Raw genomic sequence first — 25,579 nt, forward strand, 5'->3', positions numbered from 1 at the left:
AGCCTGGCAGGCTGCAGTCCATGGGATTGCAAAGAGCTGGGCAACGATTAAGCAACTTTCACACTTTCATGTATGGGTATCCCTTGATGGATATGATCGTGTTTTTAGAGTTCAGTAAAAGGAAAGGCATGGGAAAGTTGTAACAGAATTATTTATCTCACATGTTTTTCTCAAAGGGTTATGTTGATCCAGAGATATCTTTTCTTCCACTCAATTTAACAATTTAGCATATATAATTTATATTGCTGACCTTGACATCAGGAAATAAGATAGTTCTTTCCCTGTTCTGTGAAAAGATGATGTTCTTTATCACCATAGAAGGTGCTATATCCACTCCATAAAGTCTCTAAATGGTTTACCCACCTCAAAAGGAATAGTTAGACAAGAGTTTCTGCCTGAATGATAGCTTAAAGGAAGCCTGTGTGTTTTTTCCCCATTTGATTCATCTAACTTGTGTTGTCTCAGAGAAGCCTGCTTAAGCTGACTCACCTCAGTATGATGCCTTTTGGGTTTTGTATTGTCAGCTTTCTTCATCTGAGAATTTGACTGAGAGACAAGTCTGTCAACAGACTGGTGGAGTTATTTGGGCCACAGTGCAGAGAAATACCTTTTGGGTGGGACAGGCTTTCTGGGTGTGTGGCTCTTTCTTACCGAGGTGGCTTTAAAAGAAGGGTGGAAATATAGCTCCTAACTTTCTTAATCCAATTAACTGGGAGGCAAAATATGCTGTAATGTTATTTTCGTGGTAAATGTCAGAGATCCTTGGACCAGTAACTGGCCAGTGGGCTTTCCTGGTGGCTCAGCTGGTAAAGAATCCACCTGCAATGTGGGAGAGAGACCTGGGTTGGATCCCTGGGTTGGGAAGATCCTCTGGAGAAGGGAATGGCCACTTGCTCCAGTATTCTGGCCTGGAGAATTTCATGGACTGTATAGTCCATGGGATCATAGAGTTGACCTGGCTGAGCGACTTTCAGTTTCAACTGGCCCAAAAGAAAGACTCACGAGAAACGCTGGCTTTACTAGAAGTCTGTGTTCATTCTTACTGCTGCCCTTTGCACCTTCCAGCCAGACTGCCTGGTCACAGCCAGTCCCTTCCTCACCCGCGTGCCTCCCTCCGTGTGGCTTGTGGCTGCTGCAGGTGCGCCTCATTGCCCCAGATCCTCTCCTGGGCTGTCTCTGTACTCATCCAGAGTCACAAACTTGACCGTTGTCTTTTACTTCTAGCTCTGTGCTTGCCCCTTTCGGTTGATGAGATTTTCATCTTCTTTCTCTTCTTGACTCTTCTCTAATTCTCTTCATTTCTAAATCCTTGAAATGAACACCTCTTCCAGCTGCACTCTGGACTCTGGGGCCTCACCCTGTGCTTCCTTACCTCGGCCATGGCGGGAGGGTAAAGAAGGAGACAGCCAAGAAATAGCCGATGATGTCCAATTTTCAAAAAATCCCGTGCCTAACTCCATAGCTAACTTTAGAAGTAACTTTAGAAGCAGAATCGTTTTATAGTGATTCGGATTGACAGTGTTAGTCGCTCAGTGGTGTCCAACTCTTTGTGACCCCGTGGGCTGTATACCGCCAGGCTCCTCTGCCCATGGAGTTCTCCAGGCAAGAATATGGGAGTGGGGGCCTTGTATTCACTTTGTATTTACGTCTTGTCAAAATAAACTCTACAAATTAATTTGTTTTTAAAGTGCTTTTTTGTTTCTAAGGAGCTTCCCAGGTGGCGTGTGGAAGAATCCACCTGCCAATGCAGCAGAAACAGGTTCAATCCCTGGGTCAGGAAGATCCCCTGGAGAAGAAGATGGCAACCCACTCCAGTGTGCTTGCCTGGAAAATTCCATGGGCAGAGGAGCCTAGTGGAATACAGTACGTGGGACTGCAAAGAGTTGCACTGGACTACGTGTGCATGCACGTGCATACACACACACACATACAGAGATTTGGATTAAATTTATATATAAAACAATTATTGTATATAAAATAAATTAATTATATTTTATTATTAATTATATAAAATTATATATTTTAAATATATATAAATATATAAATTTTATATATGTAAATAACTATATAAAATTTATATAATTATATAAAATTATATTTAAAATATATAATTAATTAATTATATAAAATAAAATAATTATATATAAAATAAAATATAATTATTTCATTCCTAGATTATTTTCTTTTCCAGACTTGTGCTTGCTCAGGTCATAATTTTATTCTTCTAGAATATTAATAGTAAATCACTAAGGGAAATGTAAAATCTGCCACTAATAAGCAGCCCTTAACATGGATGGGGTAGAAGGCGAAGCCAAAGGGAGAAAATTAGGAAATTTGAGAAATATTTATTTTGGAATGGATAATTTTTAGATTATATATCTATCTAGTAAGTTCCCAGCATTTTAAGGAGCAACAGGAGTTTGATGACAAAAGAATTAGGTGACTACAACATACAGGAAACCAATCCTAGTAATTAGCCTTATTTAGGTATCACAGTGTTACTTTGCTCAGGTACTCAAGCAAAAAAGTCTGTCTTCCAAAGTTTTCTAAATAATGAAACATTGTTATAGTTGAATAAAATTTTTCTACTGCAAGAAAAGTCTTTGTCAGAAGGAATTAAGAATTAATTATGCTCATATAATTGGACTTGGTTTTGCTCATTCACAGTAAAAAATGGTGGTGGCTTGCATTGTTTTCACCCTGGGGCTTGCTGGTCATAAAGCACTCTAAAAACAAGTCAATCCGTAGAGTTTATTTTGACAAGAAGTAAATACAAAGGTAAAGCATAGTTTGTGTAGTACTATTATCATGGCACTCTTGGGCATAATTTATATATAAAGAAAATAAAAGAGCAAACATAACTTTCAAGCTGATTGCCTGTAAAGAACTTAATTGAAAACAGTTTTCTCCTTTAAAAAGTGATTTATTTTAAATGTGCTTTTAAAAACAAAGGTCTTATTGATAACGATTTTAAGTAGATTATCTCAATGTGGGGTTTAAGTAAAAGGTCAAATCTTGTCGAAGTATTTTTGGTATGACTCAGTTCTGATCACAGACACAGTTTATCAAGAAAATGAAATTAGTTAACATTTTCAGGTCTGAATATTTGTTTAAAGAGGCAGCAGCTTCTTTTTTTTTTACTTTCCTGAAATACAAATTTCAGGGAGAGAACTTTGATTGAGAAACACTGAAAATTCAAAATTCAAAATGCTGTTGTATATGTGTTCTTTTTTTTTTTTTTTTTTGTATATGTGTTCTTTAAACAAGTTAATACTATATGAGGGGGAAAGTACTGGCTATGCTACACTAGAAGAGGAACTTAATTCACATATGTAATTTTTGCAGTGTGGCTATATGAACTCAGATCTTTTTTGCTTGAAATTGGTTGCATTTTATCAGTTTGTTCAATTAAAGAGCCTACATTTTGTATCAGAAAATGTGGAACTTTTAATTTAACATAGGAGTTAATCTTTCACCTACACTAGACCCTGTCCTGAACATCTGTGACTTGCTTTTTCCCTGGATCTAGTATGATTCCTACAATTGACCAATGATGGTCATGCAGCCAGTCATGGTAGGGCAGGCTCCATTTGCTGATAGGCTGTGTGATTCAGCACCCACAGATGTTTAGTCATTTAGCTCCTTTCCCAAGGAATAAGCCCCAATCATTTGAGCAATTAACCTTTGTGAGTCTAGAGGTTTATCAGAAGAAGGGAAGAAAGGATCTTTTCACTTTCCTTCTCAGTCCTGCTGCTCTCCCCGGCTTTGTGAGTGACACCTGAAGTCCATACTCAGCAGAGAACAAGTGGGACTCAGGTCCGTAGAAGGCACTGCTTGGTAAAATCTCTGAGCATCCTAAACTATTAAGCAACAAGAGTCTATTATTCCTACTTCTCCCTGATGGGGAAGCGTCTTTAACATTGAACTTCATTGTCTTTACCCCATTTCCTGCTAAAAGGAAGTGGTTTTCCCCTAGGAATCTGAGGGGGACCAGTGCTTGGGTGGCTAAGCCCTCCAAGCCTCCCTTCTATTTGCACCGCTAATAACCTCTGATTCCCTGGTGGTTCAGATAGTAACGAATCTGCCTGTAATGCAGGAGACCCAGGTTTGATCCCTGGGTCGGGAAGATGCCCTGGAGAAGGAAATGGCAACCCACTCCAGTGTTCTTGCCTGGAGAATCCCATGGACAGAGGAGCCTGGGTCACAAAGAGTTGGACACAGCTGAGCAATTATTACTTTCACGTTTCACAGTCTCTGATTAGATGTGAGAGATACTGCCAGGCTCTTCCTGCATTTCCATCTTAAACCCTGGGGAAAAAATGCCAAATATTGGCTCCTTCCCCTTTAAAATCATTCTTCCACTTTGCGTGTGTATTGGGGTTAGAAATACTGACTAATGTTATGCCCCACTTGCTTTCAACTTGCCTGTTCTCCCTTACCCCCTTTTTCCTTACTAACAGAACCCTGATTTTTTTCCTTATTGACAGCAGCATGCCCAACCCCGGGCAGTGGATGTTGACTGGTCTAGGCTAATTAAGATATCTTTTCCAGCCTCTTTTGCAGATAGAGGTGGTTGAGTAACCTAGTTCAGAACAGCAAGACTTAAGTAACAGAAGTCCACTGAGAGGAAGTGAGTGGGGAGGGGCAAGAGAAGGCAGATTCCAGGGAAAATTTCTGTGCTCCTGATAAAAGGTACAGAAATTGCTGGGCTTTTTTGCCCCTTTATCTTGACTCGACTGGAAGTGTATTGCTTAGAGCTGGTGCAGCTATTTCTGTGACCATGAAGTACAAGCAGGCCTGACTCTATTATGTGAGAATGATCAACCTACACCCACATAAGCTACTGTCATTGCCTTCTATTACTGGGTACAAAATTTTTTAAAATTAATGATTTTAATTGGAGACTAATTACTTTACAATATTGTAGTGGTTTTTGCCATACATTGGCATGAATCAGTCATGGGTGTATATCTGTTCCCCATCCTGAACCCCTCCTCACCTCCTTCCCCATCCAATCCCTCTGGGTCATCCCAGTGCACCAGCCCTGAGCGCCCTGTCTCATGCATCAAACCTGGACTGGCGATACTTTTCACATGTGATAATATACATGTTTCAATGCCATTCTCACAAATCATCCCACTCTCGCCCTCTCCTACAGAGTCCAAAAGACTGTTCTATACATCTGTGTCTCTTTTGCTGTCTTGCATGTGGGGTTATCGTTACCACCTTTCTAAATTCCATATATATGCATTAGTTTATTGACTGTGCCAAAGCATTTGACTGTGTGGATCACAATAAACTGTGGAAAATTCGGAAAGAGATGGGAATACCAGACCACCTGACCCACCTCTTGAGAAACCTGTATGCAGGTCAGGAAGCAACAGTTAGAACTGGACATGGAACAACAGACTGGTTCCAAATAGGAAAAGGAGTACATCAAGGCTGTATATTGTCACCCTTCTTATTTAACTTCTATGCAGAGTACATCATGAGAAACGCTGGACTGGAAGAAGCACAAGCTGGAATCAAGATTGCCAGGAGAAATATCAATAACCTCAGATATGCAGATGACACCACCCTTATGGCAGACAGTGAAGAGGAACTAAAAAGCCTCTTGATGAAAGTGGAAGAGGAGAGTGGAAAAGTTGGCTTAAAGCTCAACATTCAGAAAACTAAGATCATGGCATCTGGTCCCATCACTTTATGGGAAATAGATGGGGAAACAGTGGAAGCAGTGTCAGACTTTATTTTTTTGGGCTCCAAAATCACTGCAGATGGTGACTGCAGGCATGAAATAAAAAGACACTTACTCCTTGGAAGGAAAGTTATGACCAACCTAGATAGCATATTAAAAAACAGAGACATTACTTTGCCAACAAAGGTCTGTCTAGTCAAGGCTCTGGTTTTACCAGTGGTCATGTATGGATGTGAGAGTTGGACTATGAAGAAAGCTGAGTGGTGAAAAATTGATGCTTTTGAACTGGAGAAGTTCAAAAGCTTTTGAAGTTGGAGAAGACTCTTGAGAGTCCCTTGGACTGCAAGGAGATCCAACCAGTTCATCCTAAAGGAGATCAGTCCTAGGTGTTCATTGGAAGGACTGATGCTGAAGCTGAAACTCCAATACTTTGGTCACCTCATGTGAAGAGTTGACTCATTGGAAAAGACCCTGATGCTGGGAGGGATTGGGGGCAGGAGGAGAAGGGGACGACAGAGGGTGAGATGGCTGGATGGCATCACTGACTCGATGGACATGAGTTAGAGTAAACTCCGGGAGTTAGTGATGGACAGGGAGGCCTGGCGTGCTGTGATTCATGGGGTCGCAAAGAGTGGGACATGACTGAGCGACTGAACTGAACTGAACTGATACTGTATTGGTGTTTTTCTTTCTGTCTTACTTCACTCTGTATAATGGGCTCCAGTTTCATCCACCTCATTAGAACTGATTCAAACGAATTCTTTTTAATGGCTGAGTAATATTCCATTGTGTATATGTACCACAGCTTCCTTATCCATTCATCTGCTCATGATGGGCATCTAGGTTGCTTCCATGTCCTGGCTATTATAAACAGTGCTGTGATGAACATTGGAGTACACGTGTCTCTTTCAATTCTGATTTCCTTGGTGTGTTTGCCCAGCAGTGGGATTGCTGGGTCATATGGAAGTTCTATTTCTAGTTTTTTAAGGAATCTCCACACTGTTCTCCATAGTGGCTGTACTAGTTTGGATTCCCACCAACAGTGTAAGAGGGTTCCCTTTTCTCCACACCCTCTCCAGCATTTATTGCTTGTTGACTTTTGGATAGCAGCCACCCTGACTGGCGTGTAACGGTACCTCATTGTGGTTTTGATTTGCATTTCTCTGATAATGAGTGATGTTGAACATCTTTTCATTGGGTACAAAATTTTTAATTGACACACACTTAAATGGAGATATGAGAAGAAAATAGTTTATTTAATTTTTTATAACTGATTTCATCTTCTTCCCCAGCTTTCATGTTGGAAATGATGGTGGTGGAGGTGATAGTTGGTACAGACACATTAATTAATGATAATTTAATTTATTGGGGTAGATGACCCAGTGGTTTGGTTTTTCTTCCTCTACCCGTATGTCTCTCCATTCTGGAAAAAATGGGTAGGATTTTTTAAGCAGTGGCATGCTCTAGCTGGCTTACATCAGCTTACCAGAAGTGATTATTTAATTTGGGGAATTTTGCAAGTCAGTTTTTAAATACAATATTCAATAACAAGTAAGTTGCACAAATTTACAGTGAAAGAAATAATACTGACAAGAAAAGTAATACTCAGAATTCACCACTTCCTAATTTTTTACTATATTTTGCTGTTATCTGTGCTATTGAAGTTTCATCAATTTATCTGTAAGTGGAAATACTATAGAACTGTATGCTTCTATGAACCTCATCTCCTCCCAGCTCTGTGTCCGATGGTGCAAAGACGAAATCTTCCTTGGTGGCAGTCTTTACACCAAGGATATCTCTAAATACCACAAACCAGGGCTTTTCCTCTCTGGAGAGCCTGCTGTTAAATATTTAATTTGTCAGAGCATCACTGATACTAAGTGACCTCAGGGTCTGTGCAGAGGCTCAGGCCTCTGTGCTGCCTCATTCCGTACATCAGTGTCACCTCTGCAGGTCGCTGACCACCTGCTGATAGCAGCTTCTGATGAGCCTGGGCCTCTCCCTCTGTCTGTTCGGGCCTTCGTGGCTGTTCTTTAGATGACCTGACTCACCTCATCTCTTGCTGACACCACACATGCTCCTGGGATCTGTTGGGATTCTTATTCATTCCCAGACTGGGTGGTTTGTTCTGCGGTCCTTGGTCACAGGACCTTTCCACTGCTCCCCTGGCAGCCTCCGTGGAAATTCATCAGGAAGCCCTCCATGGGGAACGTGGGAATTTCTGGATCCTTTCTGTTCATAAGGGAGCTGAGGAAGGTTTTGAGGTGCTCCCTCAGACCTTTGTCTTCTTTTTCTCCTTCTATTTTTTGGCCATGCCATGTGGCATGTGGGAGCTGAGCCCCCAGCCAGGGATCGAACCTGAGCCCCCTGCAGTGGGAGTGCAGAGTCCTCACCAGGGACTGCCAGCGAATTCCCACAGATCCCTTTCTAATCATGCCATTTCCCCTCCCCCCCCACCCATGAGACTCCTCTGTACTGATGAGGAAATTACTCTGGGATGAGGTTTCCTCTTGGAGCCCCAACAGGAAGTGGGGGCAGGAACCCCTCAACTTTGGACTTTTCTCTCAGTTTTTACCTGATGACCTCTTACTTTGAGATGTAGGCCCAAGGCAAAGGAACCAGGCCACACTCTGCTTATGTCTCTTATTTTGAAGTCACCATTTACTGGAAAGTTTAATTTCTCCTGTTAACTGGGAGGAAATATTCCTAAATCATTCCCTCCTTTCTGCGGAGTTGCTTTTTCCCCTTCTCTGAGGGCATAATGGTGGAAAGGCTGCAGAAAATCTGATTTATAGGAGAGAATGAAGTAAGAGTACAGCTTATACAAAAAATGATCCCCATCATGCTTATTCTTAGGAGTTGTCTTGCCCAAAACTTCGCTCTTCAGAACTCCATTAACTGCTCCAAGGTAATCACAAATCTGAGAATAAGGACTGAGGTGAGGAATAACTGACAGGCATTTGTCACTGAAAAAGCACCAAAAAATGTTGACTAGCTATATTACTCTTTATGTATCAGTACTTAAAAAGAGATTTTTTTTTTTGGCTGTATTGCACAGCCTGTGAGGTCTTCGTTCCCTGACCAGGAATTGAACCCTGGGCCCCTGCACTGGACATGCAGAGTCCTAACCACTGGACCACCAGGGAATTCCCAGAGATCTTTTGTAGTTAATAAAATTGTTGAATATTTTGGGTTATTATAAATAAAAGTGGGTGTAAAAAAAATAAAATGGGCTTTAAGAGGTTACAATATACTGTTGCAGGGACAAATTACGCTCTAGGCAAAGACTTGCCAATGCTTCCCAGTTGCAACAATTCTTTCAGTGCCCTGGCATCTCTGTGACTTCAACTGAGTCCCAGTCATGTGTCAATCAGTCACTTCCTTTGCTAATTTGGTTTAAGATGTCACAACCTCCTTAATTGCATTTAAAAACTTAAATGTGCCCTTGTTCATATTGGTTATAAATGACAATTCATGTTCCTTTTAAAGAATTTATTTATTTGCCTGTACTAGGTCTTAGTTTCAGCATGCAGAATATTCAATCTTTGTTGAAGCATGTGGGATCTTTTAGCTGCAGCATGCAGGATCTTTATGGAGAAGGGAAATGGCAACCCGCGCCAGTATTCTTGCCTGGAGAATCCCCTTTGACAGAAGAGTCTGGCAGACTGCAGTTTATGGGGTGCCAAAGAGTCAGACGTGGCTGGGCAACAAAGCACATGCAGGAGCTTTAGTTGTGGCACGTGGGATCTAGTTCCCTGAGCAGGGATCTAACCCTGCATTGGGAGCACAGAGTCTTAGCCACTGTGTCACCAGAGTAGTCCCTCCTGCTCATTTTACAAAATACAGATAAGCATAATAAAAGTCAGTTGCAACCACTGTCTAGAGACAACCACCACTAATACCTTGGTGTGCGTGCGAGCTAAGTCGTTTCAGTCATGTCTGACTCTGTGCAACCCCGTGGACTGTAGTGCGTCAAGCTCCGCTGTCCATGGGATTCTCTCATGGACAAGAATAGGCAAGAATGCTGGAGTGGGTTGCCATGCCCTCCTCCAGGGGATCTTCCCAATGCAGGGATCGAACCCGCCCTCCCATCTCCTGCATTGGCAGGTGCGTTTACCACTAGTGCCACCTGGGAAGCCTATCTTGGTGTACATCCTTTATTAATTACTCTTCTACAAGTTGCCTTAAGTGGTTGCAGGCTATAGGTCACATTCATTTTTATCAGTTATAAACAACAGTTTATTTGTGGTTTAACAATAGCTTCAAACCATTAACCATTAACATTCAGAACCTATCGCAGAGTTGGATATGACTGGGCAATTGAGCACACACACAGACACACACAGACATATAGACAAGTCATGGGGAAGTTATTTTTGACAGGGAGGTCTTCTTGGTGTGCCTAAAATCACTGCATAGCTTTGTTTGTTTTGCTTCTCAAACTCAGAACTTTCCCCCTCTTTTACATCAATCAAAATCCTCCCTGTCTCTTGGGGTTCACTGAAGTTTTGACCATTTAACCTTCAACTATCTTGCTCAAAGTATTCTTCCCTTTCCCTGAATCCCTTATTACATGTGTTGTTCATTTAGTACTCATTTGTACATTTTCTCAAATTATTGCCAAACTGTTTAATGTCTCGTAGAAGTGTTTAGGGCCAGAAAGCACTTTCATGATCACCCAGTTTATTTAAAAAATGAGACCCAGAGATCTTGTTATTACAAAAATTCTAGAGTTGGGATTAAATCCCTGTTCCCCTGACTCCCAATCTGGCTTTTCACTATCTCAGATTGCACCTCCTCATTGACTAAGCTAGCTAATAAGACTTAAATGCTAGGAGCTACTATTAGCACATTCTCCATTTTAGGGATGAGGAAATTGATGTGCAGATAAGTTGAATTCTTCAACTCAAGGTCAAACAGTTTGTAACCACATGGAAACTGGCTGCACCCAGACCACTGACTCCAGGATTCCTGCTATTAATTCCACTTGGTATTGCCTCACAGCCGTACTGTAACTCCAGAAAGGAGAGTTGGATGAGAACTGAAGACTGGGTTTGACAAATAGGAAATTTTTTCTTTTGTAAGGGAAACTTCAATATAGGAGTAGGACTGGGAACTAAATTACAGGAAGTAAGAAATGAATGGGAGTTGAGGCAGCTGAGGGCCCAAGGACCACAAGTAGACTTGGTGGTGAATGAAAGGGCACGCAGGGTACTGGTTTGAGGAGTAGGTGGAATTGAGGGAAGCCTGGTGTTGTTGACTGATGGGTTGGATGGAAAAAACTCAATAACTGATGAAACATCCTAGAAGAGGAAAATGAGGATGGGATCAAAATGCAGAAGTGATTGGGTGTAGAAAGGAGTAGGATACTTTTCTTTTTGGACAAGAAAGAAGTGGGGAAGATGAGTGGAAATAAAACTGGAAAGGTGAAAGGCATGGACGTTGTGGATGACTCTTTCATTTGGAAGTTATGGGCTAGGGTTAGGATAGGGGGCTCAAAGAACCTGGAAGAGTTTGGAAGTACTGCTATAGGGAAATGCAATAGAGGGGTATATTTAGGGCAGAGCTGAGCTCTTAAATTTAAAACTTAGGTAATCAACAGGGTTTTGAGTGTCTCTCTAGTAGTACCGAAAAGCTTAGAACTGGGAATCAGTTCTAAGGGGACTGTCAGCGAGAGGAAACAGGTCAGGATAACAGGGCAAGAGAACAGAAATGTTGATGAGGACATTGTTGATGTGATTGCCAAGTATTACTGTCTGTATTATTGATAACCAAGAGTTCAGGACTTGTCATGGATATGTCTCATATACTTTTACATTAAAATTTTTTTTAAATTAATTAGCTAATTAATTTTATTTTTGGCTGTGCTGGGTCTTTGGTGCTGCACGGGCTTTTCTCTAGTTGCATCAAGACAGGACAACTAGACAACTAGACAACTCTCTAGTTGATGTGTGCAGTTTCTCATTGCGGTGTCTTCTCTTGTTGAGGAGCATGGACTCTAAAGCACAGGCTCTAAAGCACAGTTGCTCCTCGGCATGTGGGATCCTCCTGGATCAGAGATCGAACCCGTGTTTCCTGCACTGACAAGTGGATTCTTTACCATTGAGCCACTAGGGAAGCCCACTTTGCATTTTTGATATGCTTAAAGACAAAGAACACACAGGCATAAATATGTTTTCACATTAAACAACCAAAGTCCACTTAATTCACTTCTCACCTTTCCCTACAAACTTTGGTCCTGGAGAAGATGGAAGGGAGGTGTTTACTCAAGAGTACATTTTATCATTCCATGTGTGTTACTCGATAAGTCATGTACAGCTCTTCGAGACCCCATGGACTGTAGCTTGCTAGGCTCTTCTGTCCATGGAATTCTCCAGGCAAGGATACTGGAGTGGGTTGACATTCCCTTCTCCAGGGGGTCTTCCTGACCCAGGGTTTGAACTTGGGTCTCCTGCTGTGCAGGCAGATTCTTTCCCATTTGAGTCAACAGTGGTGCGTATATGTTGATGGGTGGTAAGGGAAGTGAGGATCTCTTCTAGCCACAGTGGGACCCCTAGAGTGCTGAGTCACTGTCTTTAGGATGGAGAGAGATACCATGTCTTTTAGTGGATGCCAGGAGTGACTTCATGGTGACAGTGCTCTTGCTAGGCCAAGAGCCCCAGGAAGAACCACAGGTCCTTTGGTTTATGGGGCTCGCTGAGAGTAGCCATGGTTCTTATCAGTTGCCACCTGCCATCAGCTGTTTTCTCTCTACTTGGTCCCAACCAATCTAGCACACTTCTTAAAAGTTCAAACTGGCACTTATATCACTACTATAACATTGCTTACAATTGTAGGCCTAGTGGATTTTGCTAATTTAATCAGTAGTCTGGCGATCAAAGAGAGAGGGCTTATAACATGGGCACTGGGCCAAAGAAACAATCTCATGAGGGTTTTCCTTGAATTTTCTCTGGCCACAGGTATGGAGGGAGAAGTGTCAGGAAGGGCTGATTAACTGGGAGCCAAGAAAGGATTGAGGGGTTGGATGTTTGGTGAGGCAGAGAAAGAGGTTTAGTGGGAGAAGGGACAAGGGGAGAATGTATAGCAGGGAGCAGGGCTTTTAGGCTTATGTTTTAGGTGCATTCTGACGCAGAGTATAGTATGATGTCTCTCACTCTGATGCAGAGGTGAGCATGAACTTGGGAGTCTGACTAGCATGGTTTAGCATCCCAGCCACTGCTGTCTCTAAATAGGGGTGCTATAGCCTAGCTTTTGGTTTGCTGTGAGAGTTATAGATAACGATGTGAAATTACTGATAGAGTGCCTGGCACTCACCAGCTGGGAAGTCAGATTGGCCGAATCATCAAGGAGAGCACTGAAGTTACTTGGATGCTGGCAGGAGTCCAGGGGTGAGAAAGACTTGGAGCCAGATGCCAAGACCTTCAGACCCACTGGGGGAGTGGGTGGAAAAGGATGGTATTACATGATGGATAGCACATGCTTCAAAGGAAGAGTGCCTTGAGGAAAGATAGAACAGCAATGGTTTGGAAAAGACAAGGCTCTTCCATAAATGGTGCTGGGAAAACTGGACAGCTACATGTAAAAGAATGAAATTAGAACACTCCCTAACAACCATACACAAGAATAAACTCAAAATAGATGAAAGACCTAGCTGTAAGACTGGACACTATAAAAGTCCTAGAGGAAAACCTAGGAAGAAAACTCTTTGACATAAATCACAGCAACATCTTTTTTCACCCACCTCCTGGAATAACAAAAATAAAAACAAATGTAAACAAATGGGACCTAATAAAACTTAAAAGCTTTTGCACAGCAAAGAAAACTATAAATAAGATGAAAAGACAACCCTCAGAATGGGGGAAAATATTTGCAAATGAAGCAACTGACATGGGACTAATCTCTAAAATATACAAACAGCTCATGAAGTGCAATATCAAAAAAACAAACAACCCAATCAAAAAATGGACAGAAGACCTAAATAGAAATTTCTCTGAAGAAGACATACAGATGGCCAACAAATATGTGAAAAGATGCTCAACACCCCTCATTAACAGAGAAAGGCAAATCAAAACTACAATGAGGTATCACCCCACACCAGTTAGAACGGCCATCATGAAGAATATCTACAAATAATCAGTGCTCAGTCGCTTCACTTGTGGCCAACTCTTTGTGGCCCCATGGACTGTAATCTGCCAGTCTCCTCCATCCACGGGATTTCCCAGGCAAGCATACTGGAGTGGGTTGCCATTTCCTTCTCTAGGAATCTTCCTGACTCAGGGATCAAACACACATCTCCTGTGTCTCCTGCACTGCAAGCGGTTTCTTTACCACTGAGCCACGGGGGAAGTCCCTGAAGCTCAGCAAATAGCATTAATTTTTAAAACTTGTGGTAAAACGCACATAATATAAAATTTACCATTTAAAAAAGTCAGTTTTTAAAAAATATGTTTATTTTGTTGCATCAGGTCTCAGTTGCATCATGCAGGACCTTTCGTTGCAGCGAGAGGGCTTAGTTGACCTGTAGAATGTGGGATCTTAGTTCCCCAACCTCATCTTCTGCCTTGCAAGGCAGATTCTTAACCTCTGGACCACCAGAGATGTCTTTACAATTCAGCATCTTAGCCATGTTTATGTGTCCAGTCCTGGGGTATGAAGCATATTCACACTGTTGTGCTACCATCACCCACCATCATCACCAGAACTCTTTTCATCTTGCAAAACTGAAACTCTATACCCATTAAACAATTTCTCATCCCCCCTTCTCCCAGTCCTTGGCCACCACCATTCTACTTTCCATCTCTGTGAATTGGCCAATACCGATTTTGTTTTAAGGACTTCAGAGCTCTTCACTGCAGAGGAGCAGAGAGGCAAGAGAATAAACGTAGGAGTTAGCAGTGCAACTCCCAGTGGCAGGAGCCTCACCCTTCTTCTCTCTGGGTTGTTCACTTTCCACCTCTTGTAGATGGGGAAACATCCGCAAGTGCAGTCTTGCTGCCTCTTACTCCTGGGTGTGGGGTATCTTGGCTCCGCAGGACTAAAGGTTCCTCCATCGCCTGCCCCCGAAGCTAGGAGGCTGGTCTCCAGCTCTCCTCCACAGGAGGAGTCAGGTCAGTCTTTGCCATGGATGAAGGACCCTGAATGATGACACGGTGACCACTACCCCCTTTCTCTAGGACCTCCTTCCTCAGGCAGAATCCACCCAGGACAGTTATGGATTTGATAGGTTGATTTACCTGCTCAATATAGAAAAAGAGGCAAAGGCTGTGACTTGATCCAACATACTCATTAGGTCATTCCCCACGAATGTTTTTTTTGGGAGAACACACACCACTCCTCTTGACTGCCACATCCCTCCTTCCTGCTCCCCTTTCTTGCTCTCACTGGATCCTCCTCCTCCTCCCATCCTCTGGAGGAGAGTCTGCTACCTCACTCTCCGTTTTCTTTTGGTCTGCACCAGCATATGGGATTTTAGCTTCCTCCCCAGGGATGGAACCTATGCCCCATGCAGTGGAAGCATGGAGTCTTAACCACTGGACCACCCCCTCATCCTTTTTTGTATGTTACACACGTCAGCTCATCAGCTTGTTGGCAGATACTTCCTTCCTGGGGGAGGGGTAGACCTGGGTCTTTTTGTCTGCAGGAGGCTTGTGGGCTCTAGAAGTGGGCAACTCAGCAGTCCCTTCTCCCTTGGGATTTGGTGGGCTTGGCTGAGCAGAACTTGGAGAAGAACTAGGACAGCTCTCAGACTCTCCCTCAAAAGCTGAGCAGAACCTGTCCTGGCATTTGCTTCACTGTGCATGCTGTGTTTTGTTTCTCATCACTAGGATCACTCTGTAAGAGAAACATGTGTGTGCACAGGTGGGTGTGCACACACGCACATGTGTGTGAAATTCATATAGCTGCCCTGTTGGTTGAGGCATAAATTTGAAAGCTATCACAAGCTCAGATTGATATTCTGAAATCAAAACCAGTTTGATACAGCCATCCTTTGATTTGGCTACAGTTTTGTTACAGTCCAGGGTCTTCCCTGGTGGCTTAGAGGGTAAAGCGTCCGCCTGCAATGCGGGAGACCTGGGTTCAATCCCTGAGTTGGGAAGATCCCGTGGAGAAGGAAATGGCAACCCACTCCAGTACTCTTGCCTGGAAAATCCCATGGACGGAGGAGCCTGGGAAGCTGCAGTCCATGGGGTCACAAAGAGTCGGACATGACTGAGCGGCTTCACTTGTTACCTTCAGGCACTGATACACTATACTTCTCTCTTTGCACGCGTGCTAAGTCACTTCAGTCGTGTCTGATCCTGTGCCACCCTATGACTCTAGCCCACCAGGCTCCTCTGTCCATGGCATCCTCCAGGCAAGAATACTGGAATGGGTTGCCATTTCCTCCTCCAGGGGACCTTCCCAATCCAGGGATTGAACCCACATCTCTTACATCTCCTGCATTGACAGGTGAATCCTTTACCCCTAGCACCAGTCGGGAAACCCGCACTTCTTCCTTATCGCAGTGAAAAGACTGCGGGAACTTGCGGTTTGACCCTGGGAGCTCAAACGGAGTCTCTGTGACAGCCTGGAGCGGTGGGGTTGGGTGGGGTGGGAGGGAGGTTCAAGAGGGAGGGGACTTACGTATACTATGGTTGATTCATGTTGATGTATGGCAGAAACCAACACAGCATTGTAAGGCAATTATCCTTCAATTAAAAATAAATCAATTAAAAAAAAAAGAGTTTATGGTAAAATGAACTACTGGAGGCACATTTGTTATCTTTTCTTTCTTGCATCAGGCCTTTTAAATCTTGGAAGGAGAGCAGACATTTGGGATCTTCTCTTCTTTCTGTTCTGTTTGAAAATAAATTCCCTTAGTGTGACAGTTTGGACAAGCTGTTTGGACTGCCACTGTGGAATGCTCCAGAGATGGGCAGGCAGGAGGGTGGCCTCTCAGTTCCACGATTAAGGGGTGACTGCACGGGGGCTCCACTCAGCCATCTCCAGGGAAATGCAGTCAGAAGGCACAGTTGGAATCTGACCCGCAAGGAATAGCATGAGTCCTCAGGTCAAAGACATGTTTTCAGATTTGCTTAGTTACTTAAACTTGGTTCCCGGGGCAGGCCTCTGGTTGTCATTCCCAGGTATCATTCAAACAGGACCTGTGGGATTCTCAGGTGGCTCTGGAAGGCTGGCCCCATTAGAGCTACCGATGTCTGATTTGAGCATCTAAATTGAAACATTTGCAGGATCTCAAATGGCCTGGCAGATTTTTAAATTTACTACTATTCATTTCTGCTGAAATAATAATAATCCACGTCACATACATGATTTCCCTGTATAGAACAGTGGTTAGAGCAGGAGCCTGTGGGGTCAGCCTGCCTCGGTTTGGATACTAGTTTTGCCTTTTAGTGGAGAAGTAAATGGCAATCCACTCCAGTATTCTTGCCTGGAGAGTCCCATGGACAGAGGAGCCTGGTGGGCTACTGTCCATGGGGTCAATAAGGAGTCGGACGCGACTTAGTGACTAAGTTGTGACTGTCACTTTCACTTTCTTTTTGCCTTTTGGTGCCTCTGGTTTTTTATTTATGAAAGAAGGATAGAGGTACTCACTTAGGATTGTTGTAAAGACAAAATGAGTTAATGCCTAAAAAGTGCTGAGGGTAGTGAAATGGCTAGCGAAAGTGCTCGGTAAAGCCGCTGTTTCCATGACATCTTAAAGACACTTTAGGGGCAAAGCTCTTAGGAAAGTTTTTATTTCTGTGTGGGCAAGATGATGACGCAGGCATCTCTCCCCCATCTGTGACCTGGAATATTTTTTTAAAATTTATTTATTTTTTAATTGAAGGATAATTGCTTTACAGAATTTTGTTGTTTCTGACCTGGGATATTGCCACTCTTGTTCCCCGCAATCCTCAGCAGCTCTCAGGAGGGGCCAGCTGCCCTGAGTTGTACATTTCCCAGGGACCTGTGCATTTTAACAAAGTATAAACAGATGAATGGAATTGAGGAAGGACTCTGGGGGACTGGTTAATACTGTCTATATCCCTGACCGGCATTCAGACAGTTTGAGAAGGGGGTTTGGGAGGAGTAAGAGAAGTTGCCCAGAGTCATCATGTAAAACCCAAAATGCACCTTCCAGAAGTTCTTTGCCCCACTCTTTCTGCCAAATAGAGCTTCTTTGGTTTACAGGCTCCTCATGCAGGTGTACACTTTAAGTACATGCTTTATAAATTGCTTTAGATATTCAGATGGCTTTTTTTTTCTGAAAATCTAGCAGAGGTCTGATTCTGAAGGCCTAGGAGTTTTATATGGGGAGCGAGGGGGAGCAAGGAAGGTGCATTTTGGAATGCAGTTCCCTAGAGGAGGGGTGGTTTGGGTTGAGTGCAGTGCTGGCTGGGACCAGAGGCGGCATGTGGGCCTTGGGTATCTGCGGGCCAAAGAGAGGTAACAAGGAGATGGATTAGGGTTCAGAAGAGAGGTGAGAGCTTGCCCAGGACAATACAGGATGGAATGACTATTTTAGAACAGGCCTGGGTCAGACCTCAGATCTTTCACTTACTAGCTCTGAGAGTAAGTTACTTAATTCTCTAATTGGTATGGGGGGGGCAGTGCTTCTTTCTGGGACCCTAATCAGGTATCTGATGCTAATTTCTGTGATTTATTACCATATCACCAAAGAGGAATAGGATTTGAGAAATCAAATCCCTTTATTTTTTGGTGTTTCACACTTTATTCTTTCTGGTGTTAAAGATGGGTGGAGAGGTTTATTAGTTTGCTAGAAGTGCTGTACCAAAGTACCACAAACTGGGTGGTTTAGATTTTTTTGTTGCTTCCCAGTTGATGATGGATAGGGAAGCCTGGCGTGCTGCAGTTCATGGGGTTGCAAAGAGTCAGACATGACTGAGCGACTGAACTGAACTGAACTGAGGTTGTCTCAGTGGCAAAAAATCTGCCTGCCAATGCAGGAGATGAAGGAGACATGGGTTTGATTCCTGTGTCAGGAAGATCCCCTGGAGAAGGAAATGGCAACCCACTCCAGTATTCTTGCCTGGAGAATCCCCTGGATAGAGGAGCCTGATGGGTTATAGTCCATGGGGGTCACAAAAGAGTTGGATATGACTTAGTATGCACACATACATGCATGAGTAGGAGACTAATTGAATACATTATGATGGTCTGTCCATCTACTGAAATATTACGTAGTTGATGAGATGATGTAGAATCTGTTGGCATTGATACATATTTATAATATATAGTTGAGAGAACACAATAATATGTGTAAATAAGACATTTTTATAGGAAAATTTTTTTCTTAAGCCTAGTTAAAAGTATAGAAGGATATATAGCAAAATATTAATAGTGATTATCCTGAGAGATTGAGTTATTAACTGTTGTTTAGTCACTAAGTTGTGTCTGACTCTTTGCAACCCCATGGACTGTACCCTTCCAGGATCCTCTGTCCATGGGATTTCCCAGGCAAGAATATTGGAGTGGGTTGCCACTTCTGTCTCCAGGGGATCTTCCTGACCCAGAGATCGAACCCGTGTTTCCTGAATTGGCAGGCAGGTTCTTTACCACTGAGCTACCAGGGAAGCCCAAGTTATTAGTTCAGTTCAGTTCAGTCGCTCAGTTGTGTCCAACTCTGCGACCCCATGAACTGCAGCACACCAGGCCTCCCTGTCCATCACCGACTCCCAGAGCCCACCCAAACCCATGTCCATTGAGTCAGTGATGCCATCTAAGCATCTCATCCTCTGTCGTCCCCTTCTCTTCCTGCCCTCAATCATTACCTTCTATTAAAATACTATTCTATATTTTCTGAATTTTTTGCAATAAGTATGCATACTTGGGGCTTCCCTGGTGGCTCAGAGGTAAAGACTCTCCCTGTAATGCAGGAAATGTGGATTCAACCCCTTGGTCAGGAAGGTCCCCTGGAGAAGGCCATGGTAACCCTCTCCAGTATTCTTGCCTGGGAAATTCCATGGACAGAGGAGCCTGGCGGGCTACAGTCTATCGGGTCACAAAAGAGTTGGACATGACTTAGTGACTAAACAATAACAACAACAACAGTACATACTTCATAATAAAAATAACAATGAATTAATGTGAAAACTGACTTTGGAGGCTCTGGATGGCCACTTAACATCTGAAAGTTTTGCTTTTCCTAACTCCATTGTGCTTGCACAACTGGCCTTCTTTAGATTCTGACATTATAAACCTTCACACTTTTGATCAAAAGCCTTATATTTGATCAAAGCTCAATGACTGCTTATTGCTACTAAAACTATTTAAAACCCATTCTACCTGGTGAGCTCTGATCTTCCCTGGTTTGCTGACCTTGATTAACCTCATGAGTCTGAGCTCATCTGGATGAGCCCAGAGAAAAGTCTGCCCCATTTTCAAAAACATCAACACCTCACCATCTGCTTGTGAGGTTTCTGAAGCATATGGATCAGCTCAGAGAAGAGCATTCCAGGCCCTGCAGGAGCATGCCAACTCAAATTGTCTGCTCTTCATCACCTTCATCAAAGCTTGGCTGAGAAAAGTGGTATTTATGGGAGACTGTTTAGAATCCATCTTTTCCTCTAGATGCTACAAATTCTGTGCTTGAATCAAGCCAAACCAACGGAAATTTCCATTCTTGGAATATATTTTCTAAGCTTCTCATGAAATTATATTCATTAAATATTATCCTAGAAAAACAGGGAGTTTATCAAAAGGATACAATGCTGTTGTCTCACAGAACTCTCTGAAAGAATTCCTCCAGGGCTGGGACAGACATAGAGAACAGACTTGTGGACATAGTGTGGGAAGGAGAGGGTGGGATGAATTGAGTTGGTGATGCCATCCAACCATCTCATCCTCTGTCATCCCCTTCTCCTCCCGCCTTCAATCTTTCCCAGAATCGGGATCTTTTCAAATGAGTCAGTTCTTTGTATCAGGTGGCCAAAGCATTGGAGTTTCAGCTTCACCATCAGTCCTTCCAATGAATATTCAAGACTGATCTCCTTTAGGATGGACTGGTTGGATCTCCTTGCAGTCCAAGGGACTCTCAAGAGTCTTCTCCAACACCACGTTCAAAAGCATCAATTCTTCGGTGCTCATATAGGGCATAGACTATGACATAAAATCTTATTTTATTTACTTCTATTTTACCTACTTCTATCTATTCCATCACCTTTGGAGGTGGTATATACTTTGTTACCTGAAATTCCCTTTACTAGAAGTCCTTGCTTTGGGAATAACTATTTTCTTATGTTGCAGATTTTTAAAACTGAAGAATGTGGGGATTTCTGGGTGGTCAGTGGTGAGGACTCAGTGCTATCACTGCTAAGGTCAGGGGTCTAGTCCCTGGTCGAGGAACTAAGATCCTGCAAGCCGTGCAGTGTATAATAGTACTTTATAGTACTCTTTTATTACAAAAATAATAAAATTTAAGAATATGACAATAACTAGGTATAGAAATGGAGAAGGCAATGGCAACCCACTCCAGTACTCTTGCCTGGAAAATCCCATGGACGGAGGGGCCTGGTAGGCTGCAGTCCATGGGGTCGCGGAGAGTCAGACACAACTGTGCGACTTCACTTTCACTTTTCACTCTCATGCATTGGAGAAGGAAATGGCAACCCATTCCAGTGTTCTTGCCTGGAGAATCCCAGGGACGGGGAGCCTGGCGGGCTGCCGTCTATGGGGGTCTCACAGAGTCGGACACGACTGAAGCGACTTAGCAGCAGCAGCAGGTGTAGAAAATCACTTAGTACATTTTTGGGGGGTAGGAATGGTGTTGAGGTGACTGTCAGGGACATCACTGCATCACCTGAAAAAGTTTCACATGACAAAATTGCTTTAGAACATTGTGCTAAATATTAGATTAGAAAATAAAAATATAACTGATTCTTACTTTTCTTGGTTGCTCAGAGACAAATATGAAGCTCAGCTGTAGCTATTATCCTAGGCACCTATGTTGTATATTTGTGTTTTTTATTTGTTGGTCTAAAACCACTACTTTTGTTTATATTTTCCCTGGTCCTGATGCTCTTCTTTTTATTTAGTTTTATCAATTATCACATGTATTTTTATTGGAAACACCTCAAAATCTTGAGGAGGGAAGCCAGTCATAAATAAAGACCATACTGTTAATGTTCAACAAGAGTTTCTCAGCCCACTCCACATGTACCTTTCCATCTGTATACTTCAAGTTAGTTTTAAAATTGCTGGTTCTTATAACCTAAAGGGATCAGTAATGTGGATATATCGCACAGAGATATACACAACAAGAACTGTAGGGGAGCTTTTCTATCACCCTATGAAGGACATTACATAGCAGTTCCCAAGAATATTTATCCATAGGTTGATGCCCTAGATACTTCTGTTCGTGCTTTTCCCATGTATCAGCAGATAAAACTAATTTTGCATTAACAAAAGTCAGCTTGTGCATGTGATAAAATAAAAGCTATTTGTTACTGTTTGTTAATTCATATGATGACTTTTTAATCACTCTCTTTTGTTGTGCTTCATGTGCAGCTGAAGACATGTATGCACTTCAGCATACGTGTCTTCAGCTAGAGTTAAATATTTTCTATGATTTTTTTTCCTTTTTGCAATAAACTGTACATACCCACTGGAAAAGTTTTGATAAATGGATATAGCTGTGTAATCCAAATCACTACTAAAATACAGAACATTATTATCATTCCAGAAAGTTCCTTCCATGTTCCTCCCCAGTCCATCCCCATGCCCAAACCCCTAAGGCAACAATGGTCCTGATTTTTTCCTATCATAGATTGGTTTTGCCTATTCTAGAACTTACAAGTAGAATTACACAAGTACTTTTGGGAATAAAAAAGAGCGTTTCTTTTATTGTTAGCACTATTTAAGTTTCTGGGGGTGATGACATATGGCCTTCAGGATCCTAAAGTACACAAAATCATAGATTATTATCAGTGAGGTATTATCCAGGGCAGAGCAGTAGTTTACCCCTGAATATGGTGGACAAGAGAGCTTGGACTATCTTCTTGGGCAAGTGCCTGAGTGGGTGATCAGTTGTCCAACTCTTTGAAATCCCATGGACTGTAGTCGACCAGGCTCCTCTGTCCTTGGGATTTCCCAGGCGAGTGGGTTGTCATATTGGAGTGGGTAGCCATTCCCTTCTTCAGGGGGTCTTCCCTCCCAGGGACTGAACCAGTGTCTTCTACATGGGCAGGCGGATTCTTTACCACAGAGCCAGCTGGGAATCCCCTTTTGGAGCAAATAGCTTCCATTAAATTTTCTCCTTGTGGCCCTTTTGGAAGGGAGCCTAGTGAGCAATCAAATACACCCAAATAGATGGCTGGCCAAAGATTATTTGTTAAGTCAGCTCAAAGCACATAGACATTCTGCTGGCTGGCTGCCCCCAGGGACAGGGACACATCCTGCCTGGAGGCCCCCAGCTCGGGGGAGGGCCAGGAGAAGAAGAGTGAACCCAGGAAAAGGGTGGGCAGCCCATTCTTGACTGCTTGACCCCAGGCACTTCTCTTTTTTTTCTTCTCATTTTCTCCCTTGGCCTTCTCTGTCCTCTTGACCTTTAATTTCCTTTCTTTTTTTCCTCTTCCTTTTCTGTGATTCCCTGGATCAGCCCAGCATTCTGATCCCCGGGCTCCAGGTCTAGCCTGTAGCTCCCAGAGCCGGCCAGACGCTCTTCCCACAGCCCTCCACCCCTCCATCCCTCCACACCCACCCGCTCTCTGGTCCCGCCTGGCAGGGCTGGGGAAGTGAGAGCTGCTACCCCGCCGCTGAGGCTATGAGTCAGCATTTCTGCTTGCGGATGCGGGCCTGGGCAGAGACCCTGGGAGAGGATGTGCAGGAGGCTTTGCTTTCCCAGACTGGAGCTCCAGACGTCCCCAGGGGCGGGGGTGGAGAGTGGTGGGGGGGCGGGGGGGGCTGGTGAAGGGCGTCGGGGGCCAGGAGCACAATTGCCGTGGTATTCCTGTGTTCCTACACATCACTGGGTTTGTTTCTGTAAACTTGCCTCACAGTTCTGAAATCTGTGCTTAAAATCTTTAGCACTTGAAAATAAATTCTATAGAGGTCTCTGAGATTTGAGGAAATATAGCTACCAAGTGTGAGAAGGAAAAAAATACAGACTAAATTACATCTTGTAAAAAATGTATAATGTGATTTTCCAAACATGCTAAACGGTTTTTTTGTTGTTGTTGTTAAAAAAACAATTTAAAACAACTTTTTGTTACATTAAAATTTTCAGTTTGATGTTTATAAAAAGCTTTAACAAACTAGTACATAATAGGTATTCAGTAAGTTTTTGTTGGTGGCAGGAAGTGCATTAAATTAGAGATCATAAGAGATTACTCTGTATTTAAAGGACTGAGACTTTCTACTATTTTTAGCCAAAGAACAATGTGCACTTTTGAATTCAAAGATTCCTTATTACTGATTGGAAGTTTGCCAGTGTTTTGCAAAAACTGGTTACCACATAATTGATATATGATGGATCTTTCCAAGTTCAGTATTGATATATAGTGAATTATGTAGCTTTTCTCCAATTTTGAATAAACACACTTAACCCCCAGCCCCTCCCCCCACCCCCACCCTCCAGTTTATCTTCTTGTAGCTTATGTCACAGAGTTTATTTCAGTAGTCACTTAAAACTAAATTCTTGAATTCTCACGTCGTATAGAAATATCCCAGGAACACTTTATGGGTTGAACAAGATTTTTATATCAGTTCATGAGGCATAGTGTTGTATTCTTGTAGTTGATTGTTACTACAGCCAGTTTGCATTTCTGAATGTGGTGACACAATTTTTAATTAGTCACAGCCACTGGTGAGGACAGTTGACTAATTTAAAAAATGCTGGACAAACACTTGGGCATTGTATCCTGCTAACAGTCTTCACAGATTTTTCCTTTCGTCTAACCTAGATTACTTTTGATGAGGTTTAGACTCATTTCTTCTTGTTTGGCTCTGAATGGTGACTAAGGCCAGCTGTACTCCAGCCTCTGAATACTGCCCGAGCTCCGAAGCAATAGCTCTTCCAAGGCCCCTTGGAAGAAACTGTCCGATTCCTGTGTCCTCATCTCTTCTATGGGGAACATGGAATTGCTTTTCCTGGGAGTTGATTATAGCTTAAGCCATATTGCATCTCTCAGTGGTGTGGTATGTGATTCATCAGGCCTCTGGTGAGAAAGTGTTAGTCACTCAGTCGTGTCTCTTTGCTACCCCATGGACAGTATTCCACCAGGCTCCTCTGTCCATGGGATTCTCCAGGCAAGAATACTGGAGTGGGTAGACATTCCCTTCTCCAGGGGATCTTCCTGACCCCGGGATTGAACCCAAGTCTCCTGCATTGCAGGCAGATTCTTTACCATCTGAGCCACCAGGGAAGACTTCTTTCAGGAATGAGGAGCAAACATTTTGGCTCCTCTTTTGTCACTGAGCACCACCAGGTAATGGAGTATTCAAATACCCTGGAGATCCGCATGTACTCTAGATAGAGCCAAACTATTAATCGGTGCCGTATGAAGCGGATGTTTGTCAGGACAGCCTCTCTTGTCCGTGTCAGGATTTTTTTCAGTTTAACATGAGTGTAACATGTTAAGAGACATAGAAAGTGTTCCGAGATTAGAGAGTCTGTTTAAGTAACTAGGAGTTTATAACAGAATAATGACATGAACTCTGTCCTAGGCCATGAAACCAGGTATTTTTGTTCTAAACTGAAACATAGTTCAGTTACAAAGAGTCCACTTTATTTTAGAGCAATGGGAGACTGGTAAATTCTTTTTCTGAAAATCTTGTAAATCAGGATGAGGTTCAGCCTCAGTAAAGTGTTGTTCAGAGACTTTCAAAGAAAGTAAAGAAAAATTTCAGCATGGTATACAGTATTAAGAAATGTCTAGAACAGCA

General features: G+C 42.9%; 1 non-coding gene across 1 annotated transcript; it reads right to left on the minus strand.

The window, feature by feature from the left end:
• Nucleotides 1–8,768: 8,768 nt before the first annotated feature.
• TRNAG-UCC (transfer RNA glycine (anticodon UCC)) lies at nucleotides 8,769–8,841 on the minus strand. Its single transcript has one exon. It is a non-coding gene; the product is annotated as a tRNA-Gly (tRNA).
• Nucleotides 8,842–25,579: the final 16,738 nt, after the last annotated feature.

The sequence above is a fragment of the Muntiacus reevesi genome, chromosome 11 (genome assembly GCF_963930625.1).
Source record: "Muntiacus reevesi chromosome 11, mMunRee1.1, whole genome shotgun sequence".
Lineage (NCBI taxonomy): Eukaryota > Metazoa > Chordata > Mammalia > Artiodactyla > Cervidae > Muntiacus > Muntiacus reevesi.